This window comes from Canis aureus, chromosome 27 (genome assembly GCF_053574225.1).
Source record: "Canis aureus isolate CA01 chromosome 27, VMU_Caureus_v.1.0, whole genome shotgun sequence".
In the NCBI taxonomy this organism is placed as follows: Eukaryota; Metazoa; Chordata; class Mammalia; order Carnivora; family Canidae; genus Canis; species Canis aureus.
This window is the reverse complement of record NC_135637.1, coordinates 10,144,758-10,159,509: the sequence shown is the minus strand read 5'-3', so window position 1 is coordinate 10,159,509 and position 14,752 is coordinate 10,144,758.

Below are 14,752 nucleotides of genomic sequence, written 5' to 3'. Positions count from 1 at the left end.
CTGGGGCATGACGTCATCGCCGCGCGGGCGGGCGGACGTAACGCAGCAGGCTGGGCGTGGGGCGAGTCGCGGAGTGGGGTTGACCGCGGGAAGGTCGGGGGCTTCTTGGGGAAGCAAAGTTGCTGCGGATGATTTGTGACGCCGTGAGAGGCAGTAATGACGTCACTGCGGCACAGAAGACGTTGTGATGACGTGAAAGCGTTAATCGTCAAGGAAAAGAAAGGTCTAGATCCTAAGAAAGCAGGCATTGGGAAAGCAGTTACCGCAGCGGAAGCCCAGCCTGGCCGCGGGGAATTCCAAAATGGCTATTTTATGGGGAAGCAGCTTTAGATGCCTTCGGTTCCTCGGAACGGTGGAGCTATAAAGTCGTTCGTTGAACAGATGCTGAGACCTACTATGTGGACTAAGCTTTGGGCGTACGGTTCCGAACAAAACAAGAAGCACCCCTGCCTGATGGAGCCAACAGATTGACAGAGGAAGCAAATAAGTAAAAGCTACAAATTGTGGGAGTGCAAAGAATGAAATGGATGCTGAAATAAGAGGAAGAGAAGAACCTTAGAGAGAATGACCCACTCAGAGAAGTGGAGAGCTAAGGAAATCTAAAGGACAAGAAGGAAGAAACCAGCCACCATTCCCGTGGGAAGCCCAATGCGGAGAGACAAGCATGTGCAGCCAAGAGTACACTCAAGGAATCCACAGAAAACCAGTAAGGCCAGAGCATCATGAACAGAGACCCATGCATGTGACCCCTTTGCACCAACCCTGAGGAAGACACCTAAGCAGCCCGCCGCCGGCCCCGGCCCGCACGCCCCTGGGGTCCCGGGAGCCAAGCTGTGCTCTTTCAGAAACACAGTTTAGGGTGCAAACATTCAGTCTCCCCAGCTACGGAGAAGACTCTCAAGATCTAGGAGACTATGAGCTCATTATCCTCTCTTTGGGAATCTGTGACCATTCTAGTTGGAAGAAACCTAAGGGCTGAGGTTAACCACTACCGTCTCCTAATTTTACACATCAAGAAACTGAGGTCCTGGGAGGAGAAAATTTGATTTTTTTACCCGCAAAATCCAGTGATTGGCAGGTCTCCTGGCTCTGTCTAGCATTCACGAGGCTGGCATCATACCACATTGACCTCACGCATAACTGAGTACTGAACACAGTTGAGGCATTCAGTAAATGTTTATGGGCTGACTGATGAGCTTTGTGTATGAAGATGATGCTTCTGCTCTAACATCCGTAGAACATAAGGTCTGAGTTCTCCACCCATGCATTATGCTGGGCTCCACTGACCCTGTTCTCACTCTCCTTCCAGCCCCTTTTGACAAAAGGCACACACTTGTAGAAAAGTTAGCAGAAGTATTTAATATTACCTGTAAGCAAAAGGTTTTATTGAGTTCAAAAGGAGCACTCCATAGTTTCTTTTGAATTCGTTATACTTTGGTCCCAAAAATGTGGCCTTGAGGAGGAAAGTCCAAGGTAAGGAGGAATGGGATTGTCAAAGTCAAGTTATGGGAACTCCTGGGTGACTCAGCAGTTTAGCGCCTGCCTTCCATCCGGGGCATGATTCTAGAGTCCTAGGATCGAGTCCCACATCGGGCTCCCTGCATGGAGCCTGCTTCTCCCTCTGCCTGTGTCTCTGCCCCACCCCCCCTGGGTCTCTCATGAATAAATAAATAAAATCTTAAAAAAAAAAAAAAAAAGGTCAAGTTATGGTCAGGGTACCAGGTCAGTGTTTTTTTGTTCTCGCCAGGAAAAGAATGGACCTACCAAACTGGAAATAGTTGCTGTATTTCCAGGAAATTCTCATCCATGAGGCTTAAGATATTATCCAGAAGTTTCTCAGTCCCCACAGGGGAGAATAAGGTTAGGAGTTCAATCTCATGACCTGAGCTGAAATCAAAGAGTCTGACACTTAACCGATGGAGCCGCTCAGGTACACCTTGCCTGGTTCTTTTATAATTCTTCTCAAACCTGTTTTCTGCCACAGACCTATTCGTGTCAAAGACAGTTTCCTTTGCCAAACAGGGCAAACCATACAAACACTTGTTTTCTGCTGCTCTAAAAACTTCTCATCAAAGTGGTTGAAAGGAGGAGAGGAACATTAGAAAATCCTTGACATTAGTGTCAAGCCTGTTAATGTAACGTGTGGGTGGACTTGCACATTTTGGCTGACGGATATTTGGGTTTCTTTACACACCTACGTCTGCCTGTAATATTTGTGGGTTAACTAAGATTTTATTCTGGCAAACCAGGAACAATATATGCATGTGCCAGGGCTGCTGTCTCAATGGGAGCATTGTTACCACCTGAGAAATCAATCTCCTGTTACACAACATCAGCAAACATTTGGAAAGCATACTTAAAAAAAAAAAAAAAAAAAAAAAAAGTAGCCTTCACATAGTTGAACCTTAAAATCTTCTAGCCTTGAGATTAGAATTCTTTCTCCAACACAAGTTAGATATTTTTTTTTAAGATTTTATTTATTTATGAGAGACACAGAGAGAGGGAGAGGCAGAAGGAGAAGCAGTCTCCATGCAGGGAGCCTGATGTGGGACTTGATCCCGGGTCTCCAGGATCAGGCCCTGGACTGAAGGCGGTGCTAAACCGCTGAGCCACCGGACTGCCCCAACACAAGTTAGAATTATTCATACATGTTTTCAGTTGGAAGAGCTGGGAAAAAATGTGTTGACCCGATGACAAGGTATCTATAGCATATGCTATGCAGCTATGTGTGGACAGAGGAGGAATTATTTCCCAAGGCAACAGGTGAAGCAGACATGCTTCTCTCAGGACGCAGAGTCTGACCTCACCATCATCTACTAATATCTAAGTGCACAGCATTACCTAAGTACCAGTCATCAAAGAAAAAAAATAATCTTAAGACACAACCGCTCCTTTGGCAAGAGAAGATCTAAAGACATAGAGCAGTATTTTTAAAATTATTTTTAAGCTTAATATTTTTGTGTTATAAAGGTGGAGGGTGAAAAGAGGTTGGTTATTTTGATTTGAGGTTTGGCTCTTTGGGTTTTGAATTGTGATTTTTCCCCTCTTATTTTTTTGCTACCATATGCAGTTTAATAAACTATTTCAGGCACACACAAACAGAGAAGGGGGAGAGAACGAGAGAGAACAAGAATATAACAAACATTCATAATGACCAGTTTAGGAAATAGATATCACAGACATGGGATGCCTGGGTGGCTCAGTTGGTTAGGCATCTGCCTTCAGCTCAGGTCATGATCCCAGGGTCCTGGGATCGAGCCCCATGTTGGGCTCTTTGCTCAGGAGGAAATCTGTTTCTCCCTCTCCCTCTACTCTTGCTCTTTCTCTAATAAATAAAATCTTAACCCCACCCCCCGACACAATCGAAACCCCTATATATCCTTTCTCCTTGATCTCATTTCTTTATTCGCCTCTTCCAGAGTAGCTTCTATCCTCTTATTTTACCTTATATGTATATATCCATGAATAAAAATATTTATAGGGCAGCCCCGGTAGCTTAGCAGTTTAGCGCCACCTTCAGTCTAGGGCCTGATCCTGGAGCCCAGGGATCCAGTCCCATGGCAGGCTCCCTGCATGGAGCCTGCTTCTCCCTCTGTGTCTCTGCCTCTCTCCCTCTGTCTCATGAATAAATAAGTAAAATCTTTAAAAATATATATGTATACACAATTATCTTTCTACTACTTGTTTTAAAGTCAACATTAAGTTTTAGATGAATCTTTGCTAGCTAGGTTAATTTGAAACATCTTTTCCTCCACAATCATATGGTGTCCCATTATATACATTTTTGACTGTTTATGAAATCCTTTCTTCTGTTTTTGGGAAGGGGGGGTGGTCATAAGGTATTCACATCTTCAATTTTAGCGGATATTGGCCAAATTGTTCTCCAAACTGGTTGTTCCAAAGGTGTTTTATTGTGATAAGATACACATAGTGTAAAATGTATCATTTTTTAAAAAGATTTTATTTATTCATGAGAGATGCAGAAAGAGGCGGAGACATAGGCAGAGGGAGAAGCAGGCTCCCTGCGAGGAACCTGAATGGGACTCAATCCTGGGATCCCAGGATCATGACCTGAGCCACCCAGGTGCCCTAAAATATATCATTCTAACCATTTTTGAGTGTACAGTTCAGTGGCATTAAGTACATTTACGTTGTGCAAACATCACTACCCTCCATCTCAAGAATGGAAAACTGAATGCATTAAGCAGTTACTCCCATTTCCCTCTCTCCCTCCAGCCCCTGGCAACCACCATTCTATTTTCTATTTCTATGAACTTGACTATGCTAGGTACCTCACATAAGTTGAATAGTTTAGTATTTGTCCTTCTGTGAATAGTTTTTTTCAGTCAGTTAAGGTCTTCAAAGGTTCATCCATGTCCTAGAGTATCTCAGAATTTTATTCTTTTTAAAACCTGAGTAAGATGGGCACCTGGGTGACTCAGTGGTTGAGCATCTGCCTTTGGCTCAGGTTGTGATCCCGGAGTTCTGGGATGGAGTCCTGCCATCGGGCTCCCCACAGGGAGCCTGCTTCTCCCTCTGCCTATGTCTCTGCCTTTCTCTGTGTGTCTCTCATTAAAAAAAATAAATAAAAGAAAGATTTTATTTATTTATTCATGAGAGACAGAGAGAGAGAGAGAGAGAGAGAGAGAGAGAGAGGCAGAGACACAAGCAGAGGGAGAAGCAGGCTCCATAGGGGGAACCCAATGTGGGACTCGATCCTAGGACTCCAGGATCACTCCCTGGGCCAAAGGCCGATGCTCAACCACTGAGCCACCCAGGCGTCTCTGAAAAAATAAAATCTTAAAACAAACAAACAAACAAACATTGTATGTATATACCATATTGTTTATCCATTCATCTATGATGGACTGGGCTGTTTCCACCTTTTGGCTGTTGTGAAACGCTGCAATGAACAATGGTGTAGGCCTAGCTGGTTGAGTCCTTGCTTTCAATTCTTTTGGGTATATATTCAGAAGTGGAATTGCTGGATTATATGGTATTTTTAACTTTTTGAGGAACTGCCAGACTGTTTTTGGTGATTGCACCATTTACATTTCCAGCAGCCATGCAAAACGGTTCCTGTTTTTTCATATCCACACCAGACTTTTTTTCTGGTTTTTCGGTAACGGCATCCGGGGTTGAGTTGTTGTCATTGTTAATTAGGGTTTCTTGTGCCAAAAGAATGAGCTTTAAAAGATACGCATCCCTTCATTTCTTACTCAGTACAGGTCAGATGCAGGAGGTCTGAAAAGTTCTGGAAATCAGTAATGATTTCCAGGTAAAGAGAACTTACCTTTCGTGATTCCTACAACCCAGGAAGATAGAGTTTGGGATGCAGAGAAAATTGAATGTTTCTGTATATAAAGGATGTGACTAATTGTTCCCGTAACAAAGGTCTTCTTAGATTAAGACCTAGAATATGAAAGCCAAGAAAGGAATGGGAAGCAGGTGGCTAGAACTTCAGAAGGCACCTATGGCAGTCACTCTGTTAATACACATGCTATTGAGTAGCCCTTTCTTAGGTCACATCAGGGTTGGTCTGCGTGATCAATAGACTATGGCAGAAGTGATAGTACATCACTTCCAAGAGGAGGTTTCTAGGTTTCCCTCTCCTCACAAGACCAGCTTTGGGGGATGCTGTCTTATCTTGCAGACATTTAAGCAGCCAACAGAGAGGCACACATGAACTGAGCCAACCCCATTCAAGCCTCAGATGGCCTCAGCCCTGGCCAACATCTTGACTGCAACCTCCTGACAGGTCCCAAGCCAGAACCACCCAGCTAAGCTGCTCCCATATTCCTGACACCCAAAAACTATGAGATAATCCATGTCTGTTAAACCGCTAAGTTTCAGTGTCATTTGTTACACAGCAACAGATAACTAATGCAGTATTTATACAGTGGTCATGGGAAGGAAGGATGAACAAGTGACCATTATTAGGATAATTTAAATGACCAAGGGATGGTTAAGTAAACTGTGGTAAATCTGACTCCTGGTATGTTTTCCAGTCATTAAAATAAGAAAAAGGGGATCCCTGGGTGGCTTGGCGGTTTAGCGCCTGCCTTTGGCCCAGGGCGCCATCCTGGAGTCCCGGGATTGGGTCCTGCGTCGGGCTCCCAGCATGGGGCCTTTTTCTGTCTCTGCCTCTCTCTGTCTATCATGAATAAATAAAGCTTTTTTAAAAAATAAAAAATAAGGGCAGCCCCGGTGGCTCAGCAGTTTAGCGCAGCCTTCAGCCTGGGCATGATCCTGGAGACCCAGGATCGAGTCCCACGTCGGGCTCCCTGCATGGAGCCTGCTCCTCCCTCAGCCTGTGTCTCTGCCTCTCTCTCTGTGTGTCTCTCATGAATAAATAAATAAAATCTTTAAAAAATAAAATAAAATAAAAATAAATAAAAATAAAAAAAATAAAAAATAAAATAAAATAAGAAAAAGACGATGAAGCAATATGCAAAATCCAGTATGAATTCATACAGAGGTACAAAAACAAAATATAAATGTGTGCCTATGCGGTCTGTGATTATAGCCATGAACAGGTCAGGTTTGTCTGGGAACATAGAAACAAAGTCTTTAGGGACACCTGGGTGGCTCAGCAGTTGAGTGTCTGCCTTCAGCTCAGGGTATGAGCCTGGGGGTCCGGGATCTGAGTCCTGCATCAGGCTCCCCACAGGGAGCCTGCTTCTCCTTCTGCCTAGGTCTCTGCCTCTTTCTCTGTGTCTGGTATGAATGAATGAATGAATGAATAATTCATTGTTCATGAATAAATTATTCATGAATAAAATATTTTTTAAAAAGAGAAAGGAAACAGTCTAAGTTGTTGACGATAACATAATTCAAAACAAAACAAAACAAAAGATTACAACAAAGAGGGGTATTGATAATGAAGATGTTTGATTTGCTTTTTGTATCTCTCACCAAAAGCTTTCTGTTTAGTATTGTTATTTCAAATAAAAACAAGAGAATGGGACACCTGGGTGGCTCAGTGGTTGAGCGTCTACCTTCAGCTCAGGGCGTGAGCCCATAGTTCCAGGATCAAGTCCCACATCAGGCTCCCTGCATGGAGCCTGCTTCTCCCTCTGCCTGTCTCTCTCTCTCTCTCTCTCTCTCTCTCTGTATCTCTCATGAATAAATAAATAAATAAACCTTTAAAAAGAAACAAGAGGTAATAGGCTATTTTTATTTCTGTTGCTCAATCAACCCCATTTCACAGAGAAGGTCTATAAGACTAGGTAACTTTTGCTTCCCTGAAGAGCAATTCACAGGTCATCCCTGGGGAAGACCCCAAATGTTTTCAAATGCCAGGATTTTGTTTGCTTCACCAAAATGCCCCTTAGAAAATGATCCTTCAGGGGTACCTGGGTGGCTCAGTCAGTTAGGCATCTCCCTTTGGCTGAGGTCATGATCCCAGGGTCCTGGGATCGAGTCCCAAGTTGGGCTCCTTGCTCCGCCTGCTCGTGCACTATCAAATTAACATATAAAACCTTAAAAAAAAAAAATCCTTCAATATTTCAGACCGTTTTGCCTTGACACTGCAGTTCAACCAGAGAGTCCATAAATAGCCTGTTCTGTCCATACATTGCAATAAGCACAACTTCCTTGAGAATATTAGGTTCATGCACCCAAAAAATTCAGCTCTAAATTTCACTTGCAGCCCTGACAAGATTTGAAAACACAAAGAAGTGGTTAGGACACTCGAGTTGCTTTACACTTAAGTAAAACTAGAGAGACAGGATTTCCAGGCACTGGGCTTACAAACCCTCTAGGGAGAAACTGAAACTCTTTCAAGGTGATATTTAAATAGGAACCTTTTAGGGTTTGGGGTTTTGTTTTTAGTCATAGAAGTAATTTGTATCTTTCATTTCTTAGCTGGATGAGGAGTTTAATATTCCCTATTTGCTTAAGCCACTCTAGAATATTTCATAAGAATACATACAAAATAACACTCAAATAGTTAAATATTTATTGTAAAAACTGTCCTAACATTAAAGATGTAAACTAGAATGTTAAAGACAGCAAATCCCCGCCCCCCCCCCCAAAAAGACAGCAAATCCAACTGATCTCCTATCCCCGAGGGGTAACTACAACAAACCATTCTGTGTTTCTCTTCCTAGAATTTAAGTCTAGAAAAAAAACAGGCACATGTGTAATTTTTCATTTTGCAAAAGTGGGATCTCAGTCCTGTACAACTGACAGGTCAGTCATTTTAGCCAGATCACAATTCTAACTGCTATAGGGTATTTTAAAGTGCCCACTTTGGGCATTTAGGATTTTTTTTTTAAGATTTTATTTATTCATGAGAGACACAAGGAGAGAGGCAGAAATATAGGCAGAGGGACAAGCAGGCTCCCCATGGGGAGCCTGATGCAGAATTTGATCCCAGGACCACAGGATCATGACCTGAGCCAAAGACAGACACTCAACCACTGAGCCATCCAAGCATCCCATTTAGGATCTTTCTTGTCCACATAGGACGATGTAATGAGCAGCCTTATATACAGGTCTTTGTGTAGCTCTGTGTGTATATGTAGGATAGTTCCCTCAAAATTTAATTGAGCCACTTAGTTTTTTATAGATCGTTTTTTAGAATGGTTTTAGATTTACGGAAAAATCAAGTAGTTCAGAAAGTTCCTATATACCCCCTCACCTAGTTTCTCCCGTTAACATTTTACATTAATATGGTACATATGCCCCAATGAATGAACCCATATTGATACTTTAGTTAGTAACCAAGTAATCTTAGGTCTACTTGTTTTTGTTTTTTTCTCTTTAATGTCCTTTTTCTGTCCTGGGATCCCGTCCAGGACACCATATTACATGTACTCCTCCTGTTTCCTCAGGCCCCTCTCAGTGTGGCAGTTGCCCAGGCTTTCCCAGTTTTTGATGACCTAGACAGTTGTAAGGGGTACAGGCAGGTGGTCCTCTAGTGGGATTTGTCTGAGGTTTTTCATCATGATTAGACTGTGATTATGGGTTTTGGGAAGGAAGACACAGAGGCCATTATCATCATGAGTATCCACCAAACATGATCGATCCCATTGATGTTAACCTTGGTCACCTGCAGAGGTTCTCAACTGTGAAGAGACTCTCTTTCCCTCTGCTTTTCCATACTGTGCTCTTTGGAAGGAAGTCATTCTGCACAGCCCATACCTAAGGAATGAAGAATCATGTTTCCCTCACTTTGTAATTTTTATAAGTCATAAAACAGTATAAAATAAAATTAAAATGGTAGAGAAGGGGGAGTAGAACAATCATCATCATTAGCAGCTTTTTGAGCTTCCGTCCCAAATACATATATATGTTAGAAAAAATGTTATATATATATATATAGTTGTTGTTGTTGTTGTTTTGAGAGGGAGAGAGAGGGTGGGGAGAGAGAGAATCAAGCAGATGACACGCTTGGCACAGAGCCCCATACAGGTCTCCATCTCACGACCCTGAGATTATGACTTGAGCCGAAATCAAGAGTCTTAACCTCCTGAGCCACCCAGGCACCACCCCCCTCCCAATTTTTTTCAATGCATAGTCAAGCAACTTTGTACATCTCCACCCTGCCACCCACTCTCTCTCTTTTTGAAATCATATTCAACTTCCATGGACTCTGATTTTGAAATCACGTCGCTAAAGATGAATAGATGCAACTCCTTAACATGCTCGGACCTTCAGATAATTTCCAAAAGCGCGTGAAGCTCCTTTAAGAGACGCTGCCCAAGCTCACACTGCCTGTTAGTACTGAAATAGCCTGAGTCATTTTATTCTTTAAATTCTATGCATTTTTTAAAGTGAAGATTCTTCTCAGCAGAAGGTGTTAATGCAGGCACTAAATCGGGACCATTCTGAGCACCGTGAAATTTTGCAGGTCTAATCTTAGGCAGAAGAATGTGTGAAGATGCGAGTTTATTTTGTGAACACCTTTAGTTCCCCAGGCGGCTGCAACATGCTAATCGCCTCCCGACACCCCCACACACACACTTCAGGCATGTCTCCCCTCAACTCCTAGGCAGTTCCAGAAACCCACCTAGCTCACTCTTCTTTTGCGGAGGTGGGGGGGAGGCGGGGGGACTGCCTTACCTGACCTGCCCCAGACCTGCTCCCTCCTTCTGTGTCTCTCGCCTTTATTTATATACCTTCCATGAAGTTTAACTGCACAAGCAATTACATGAACCCATCGGTGTTTGTTTCCTATACCTCTTTAACAAACTGCCACCAGCTCAACACAAATTTATTCTCTTACAGTTCTGAAGCTCAGGAATCTGAAGTCAAGAAATCCTAAAGCGAAGGTGTTGGCAGAACAGGTTTCTTCCAGTTTCCTTCCGGAGGCTGAGGAGGAGAAGCTACTTCCTTGCCTCTCTAGCAGCTTCCAGAGGCCACCTGCACTCCTTGGCTGGTGGTCCTTTGTCCTCCAAAGTGCGATAGCAGGAAACCTTGCCTCCACTCCCGCGTCTCCTTTCTGACTCTCACCCGCCTGCCTCCCCCTTTAAAAGCACCTGTGGTTATGTGGGCCACCTGGATAACCCACCCCACCACCGTCTCTAGCTGAATCACACCTGCAAAGCCCCTTTTTCCTTGGAAGGCAACACTGACAGGTGCTGCAGATTAGGATGCGGATTTACTGAAGGGGGTGGTGCTATTCAGCCTGCCATGCCACCCTCCTTTAAAAACAAATAAATTAGAACCTAAGACCCCCTGTGACTCCTGGCTCTGTTTTCCAGCCTTTCCCACAGGGGTGACCACTAATAACTCTACGGGGTGCATTTCTCCAGACCATTTTTATGATTTACCGTATGTACATATGAATACATAGCATATTTTTTAGTATTGGTTTGGGTGGAGTTTTGTAAACAAATGAACCCCCCTGCCCGCCACCAAATGATATATTATGTGACATGCTTCTTTTTCTGTTCTAGGAGACAGCTCTGCTAATACATATAGAATAAGTTCAGCTACATTTAAAAAAATATTTGTGTATCATGCAAAATATACATAAAATAAAATTTGCCACCTTAACCATTTCTAAATCTGCCATTAAGTACATTCCCATTTCTGTACAACCATCACCACTATCTGTGTCCAGAACATTTTCTTTTCTTTTTCTTGAGAGAGAGGGAGAGTTGGGGAGTGGGGAGCAAAGGAAGAGAAAGAGAGAAAATCTCAAACTGACTCCTCCCCTTTGAGCTCAGAGCCTGACCTAGGGCTAAGATTTCAGGACCCTGAGATCATGACCTGAGCCAAAATCAAGAGTGGGATGCTTAACCAACTGAGACACCTAGGCACACCTCCAGAACTGTTTTGAACCGAAATTCTGTCCCCCTAAACACTAAATCCCATGTCCTCGTCTTCCACCCTCTGGTACCTTCTATTCCACTTTCTGAATTTGCCTGTTGTAGGTACTTTAGGTAAATGAAATCATTCAACATTTGTGCTTTGTAGCTAGGTTCCTTAACTTTGCATAACTTTTCAGAGTTCCTCCAAGCCATCCCATGTTATCTGTACTTAATTGGCAACCAAACCCTGAACATCTCCCATTTGTGCTCCATCGACCCATACTTGTATTATCTTATGTAAACTGACTGAAACCTTTTGCACCTTTTCCACCTGCATTTGATCAGTCTGCCAATGAATTAATCCAATTTCCTACAATCAGGAAAGTCAGACGGCTGTCCACTGCAGAGTCTGGTGGCCTGCTTTGAATTTGACAAGAACTTGATTTGTGGTGGCAGGTGATGATGCACAGTTTCAATGAGAAGAAACAGCCTGTGGGGATCTCTGGGTGGCTCAGCGGTTTGGCACCTGCCTTTGGCCTGGGGCATCATCCTGGAATTCTGGGATCAAGTTCCGCATGTCCCGCATCGGGTTCCCTGCATGGAGCCTGCTTGCTTCTCCCTCTGCTTGTGTCTCTTCTGCCTCCCCACCTGCACCCCCAGGTTTCTCATGAATAAATAAATAAATAAAATCTTTTTAAAAACAAAGAAACAGCCTGGTCTGGCCAACCAGAGAAACTAGGTTCTGGCAATTGAAAAGATGAGCTTTGCTCATCTAAAAGATTTAGATTTGCTAATCTAAAAGATCACTTAGCTTCTTGGACCTCAGTATTCTTTTCTGGAAAATGGGGCTGATTCCTGTCCCAGCTCCTTCACCATAAAAACAAGGCATTATATTCCTAGAAAAGCGTGCATGGGGCCAATTATGCCACCTTGACCAATTGGCCCTCTGGCAGCTTGGTCCAGGTCATGTGCAATTCCCCAGATGCCTGGTAGGGGCTCAGCAGAGGGAATGAGAACTATACGAACCTGTTCTCACCCTTTACCACCACCACCACCACCTCTTGCTTGGGCTACTAGGCCTATTTTTCTGGGTTCAAAATCTTTCCTTTTGTTCCAAGAGGAAAAGACTGCTAAGCAGGTTTAGATGTTCCTTGTCCCTGAGGGGAAAGTTTTGAGGATCTCTGGAGTTGCAAGCTGGGCTTGTCTCAGCTCAGTAGTTGGGCAACATTCCTCTCCGTGCCTGCCTATTTTAAAACACACAGATAACTCGGGAGGCGAGGCAAGACAACAAAGGCTGAACAGTGGGTGAAGGACATTTGGCAGGAATCGCTGGCAGCAGGCTGACAGATTTCCAATTATGTGGACTGGCTCCCACTGTGTGCAAAGTTTTGGGGAAGAACACAGGCATTGGGGGGAGGGGGCTGCTTTCCATGCACTGCAGCTCTGGCTGGAAGGGGGAGGAGGGGCAGAGCACGCTCACCAAGGAGTCTTTCATTCCTACTGAAAGATGTTGAATCATTCATTCAACAAATATTTGGCCTCTTCAAATCTGTAGGTTGGTGTGTTTTCATCCATTCTGGATTATTCCCAGCCATTCGTCTTAAGAAGATTCCTTCACCCCACCCTCTCTTGCCTCCGTCTGAAACTCCCAACAAACGCCTCACAAAACATCTTGCAGAATCTCCAGTCTCATTTTCTCTCTGGTATTATCTTTTTTGTCTCTCTGGGTGGCATTCTGGATAATTTCTTCGGATACCTCGTTAATCCTTCTGCCTGTGTCCAATATTCTATGAAATACAGTCGAGTTTATGATCATTTTTTAATATCTCCAGTTGTTTTTTTCTTTATCAAACCTGCTTTGTCACTTTTTATAGCCTTTCTATTCCTTGTAAACACTTTCAAGCTTGGTGAATAGTTCTTTGAACAGGGCAAGAAGAATGGTTTTCGAATCTGTTGGAGAATTCTGGTATCCAAGGTCCATGTGGGTCTGTGGTCTTGTTTTTTTTTCCCCTCCCGGTGCCTTGTTTTCTCATGGCCAGGTTTTCTTCAACTATATGTTGGTTGTTACCCTTGGAAGATTATTTGCAGAGATTCTGAGAGGCTTAGAATTAATGAGCCGTGCTCTGAAGGAGAGTCGTGTTTGCTTCTGCCAGCCTCCCAGGGCAGCACTGGGCAGGGCCACCTCCCATCAGGCTCCCAGCTTCAGCATCCTGCGTGCCCAGCTGAGGCGTTATCTGTGGGTGAGCTATGACAGCTTCTCAGGAATTCTCTCTTCCTGTTCCTTCTTCCAAGTTGTTCAGCATCTGCTCTACCATCCCCTGGGACTGGGGTCTGTGATGTGTGTCAGTGGTGTCTGGGTGAATGTTTAGCCATCAGGGAGAAAATCCCTGATTTGTAGCATTGCCTGCTTTCCATGGTATAAATGCCCCCACTGTGATTGCAAGCAGCTGGTGTGAAGTCATGAATGTGGAGTTTGGGAGACATGATGAGCCCAACTGAGCCTCACCATTCTATATGACTCATAAGTTCTCACACATTTCCATTTGGGTTCTGCTTTGTCTTGGCAGCTCCCTCTACAAGGCCACCGCACTGCCATCTGAGTGCACAGGGTGGCTATGCCCTTGGGAAAGAAAGCCTTTGGTGAGCCCCCATAGGACTCAGGGTTTCCCCCAGGATTTGCCTGGATCCCCAAGAGAGGTGACAGAAATCCGAATGAGGAGGAGCCGGCCAGGAGAGGACTAGGGGGAAGGGGATGCAGACAGACGGAAGAGCCTTACACAGGCCCAGAAGTGAGGACAGACTTGGCATTTTGAGGAAAGAAAGGGGATAGGAGGCTGGAATGGTGAGTTGGGTTGGTGGAAGAGGTGAGTCTGGGATGGGGCAGGGCCAGGATACCCAGAGCCAGGGGTGGGGGCAGGGCTGGGGATCAGCTTTATTCCAGAACAGGAAACCTCATCCTAAGGTTTGAAACAGAGGAGTAAGAGGATAGATTCACAGTCTTAATGACCTTGATGATTCCTACTCCTTAGGTGTGGGCTCTTCCTAGTGATTTCCTTCCAAAAAGCACAGTATGGTAGAGCCTGGCTGGTTCAGTTGGTGGAGCATGTGACTCTTGATCTCGGGGTTGTGGGTTTGAACCCCATGATGGGTGTAGAGAATACTTAAAAATAAAATTTTAAAAACAAACAAAAACCAAACAACACAGTATGTTAAAGGGGGGGAAAGAGTCCCTTCACAGTGGAGAAAACTGACAAACACTACCTCCACAGGTGATTGATCAAAGTCAGTGTCAAGAGTGAGCAATCATGTTTGGTGGATACTCATGATGTGATGTGCTGACGATGGCATGTTGTCTCTGCGTCTTCCTTTTCAAACCTATAATCACAGTCTGATCCTGAGAAAAACATCAGACAAATCCCAATAGAGGACAGCCTACAAAGTCCGTGACCAGTGCTCCTGAAAACTGTCCAGGTCACCAAACACAAGAAAAT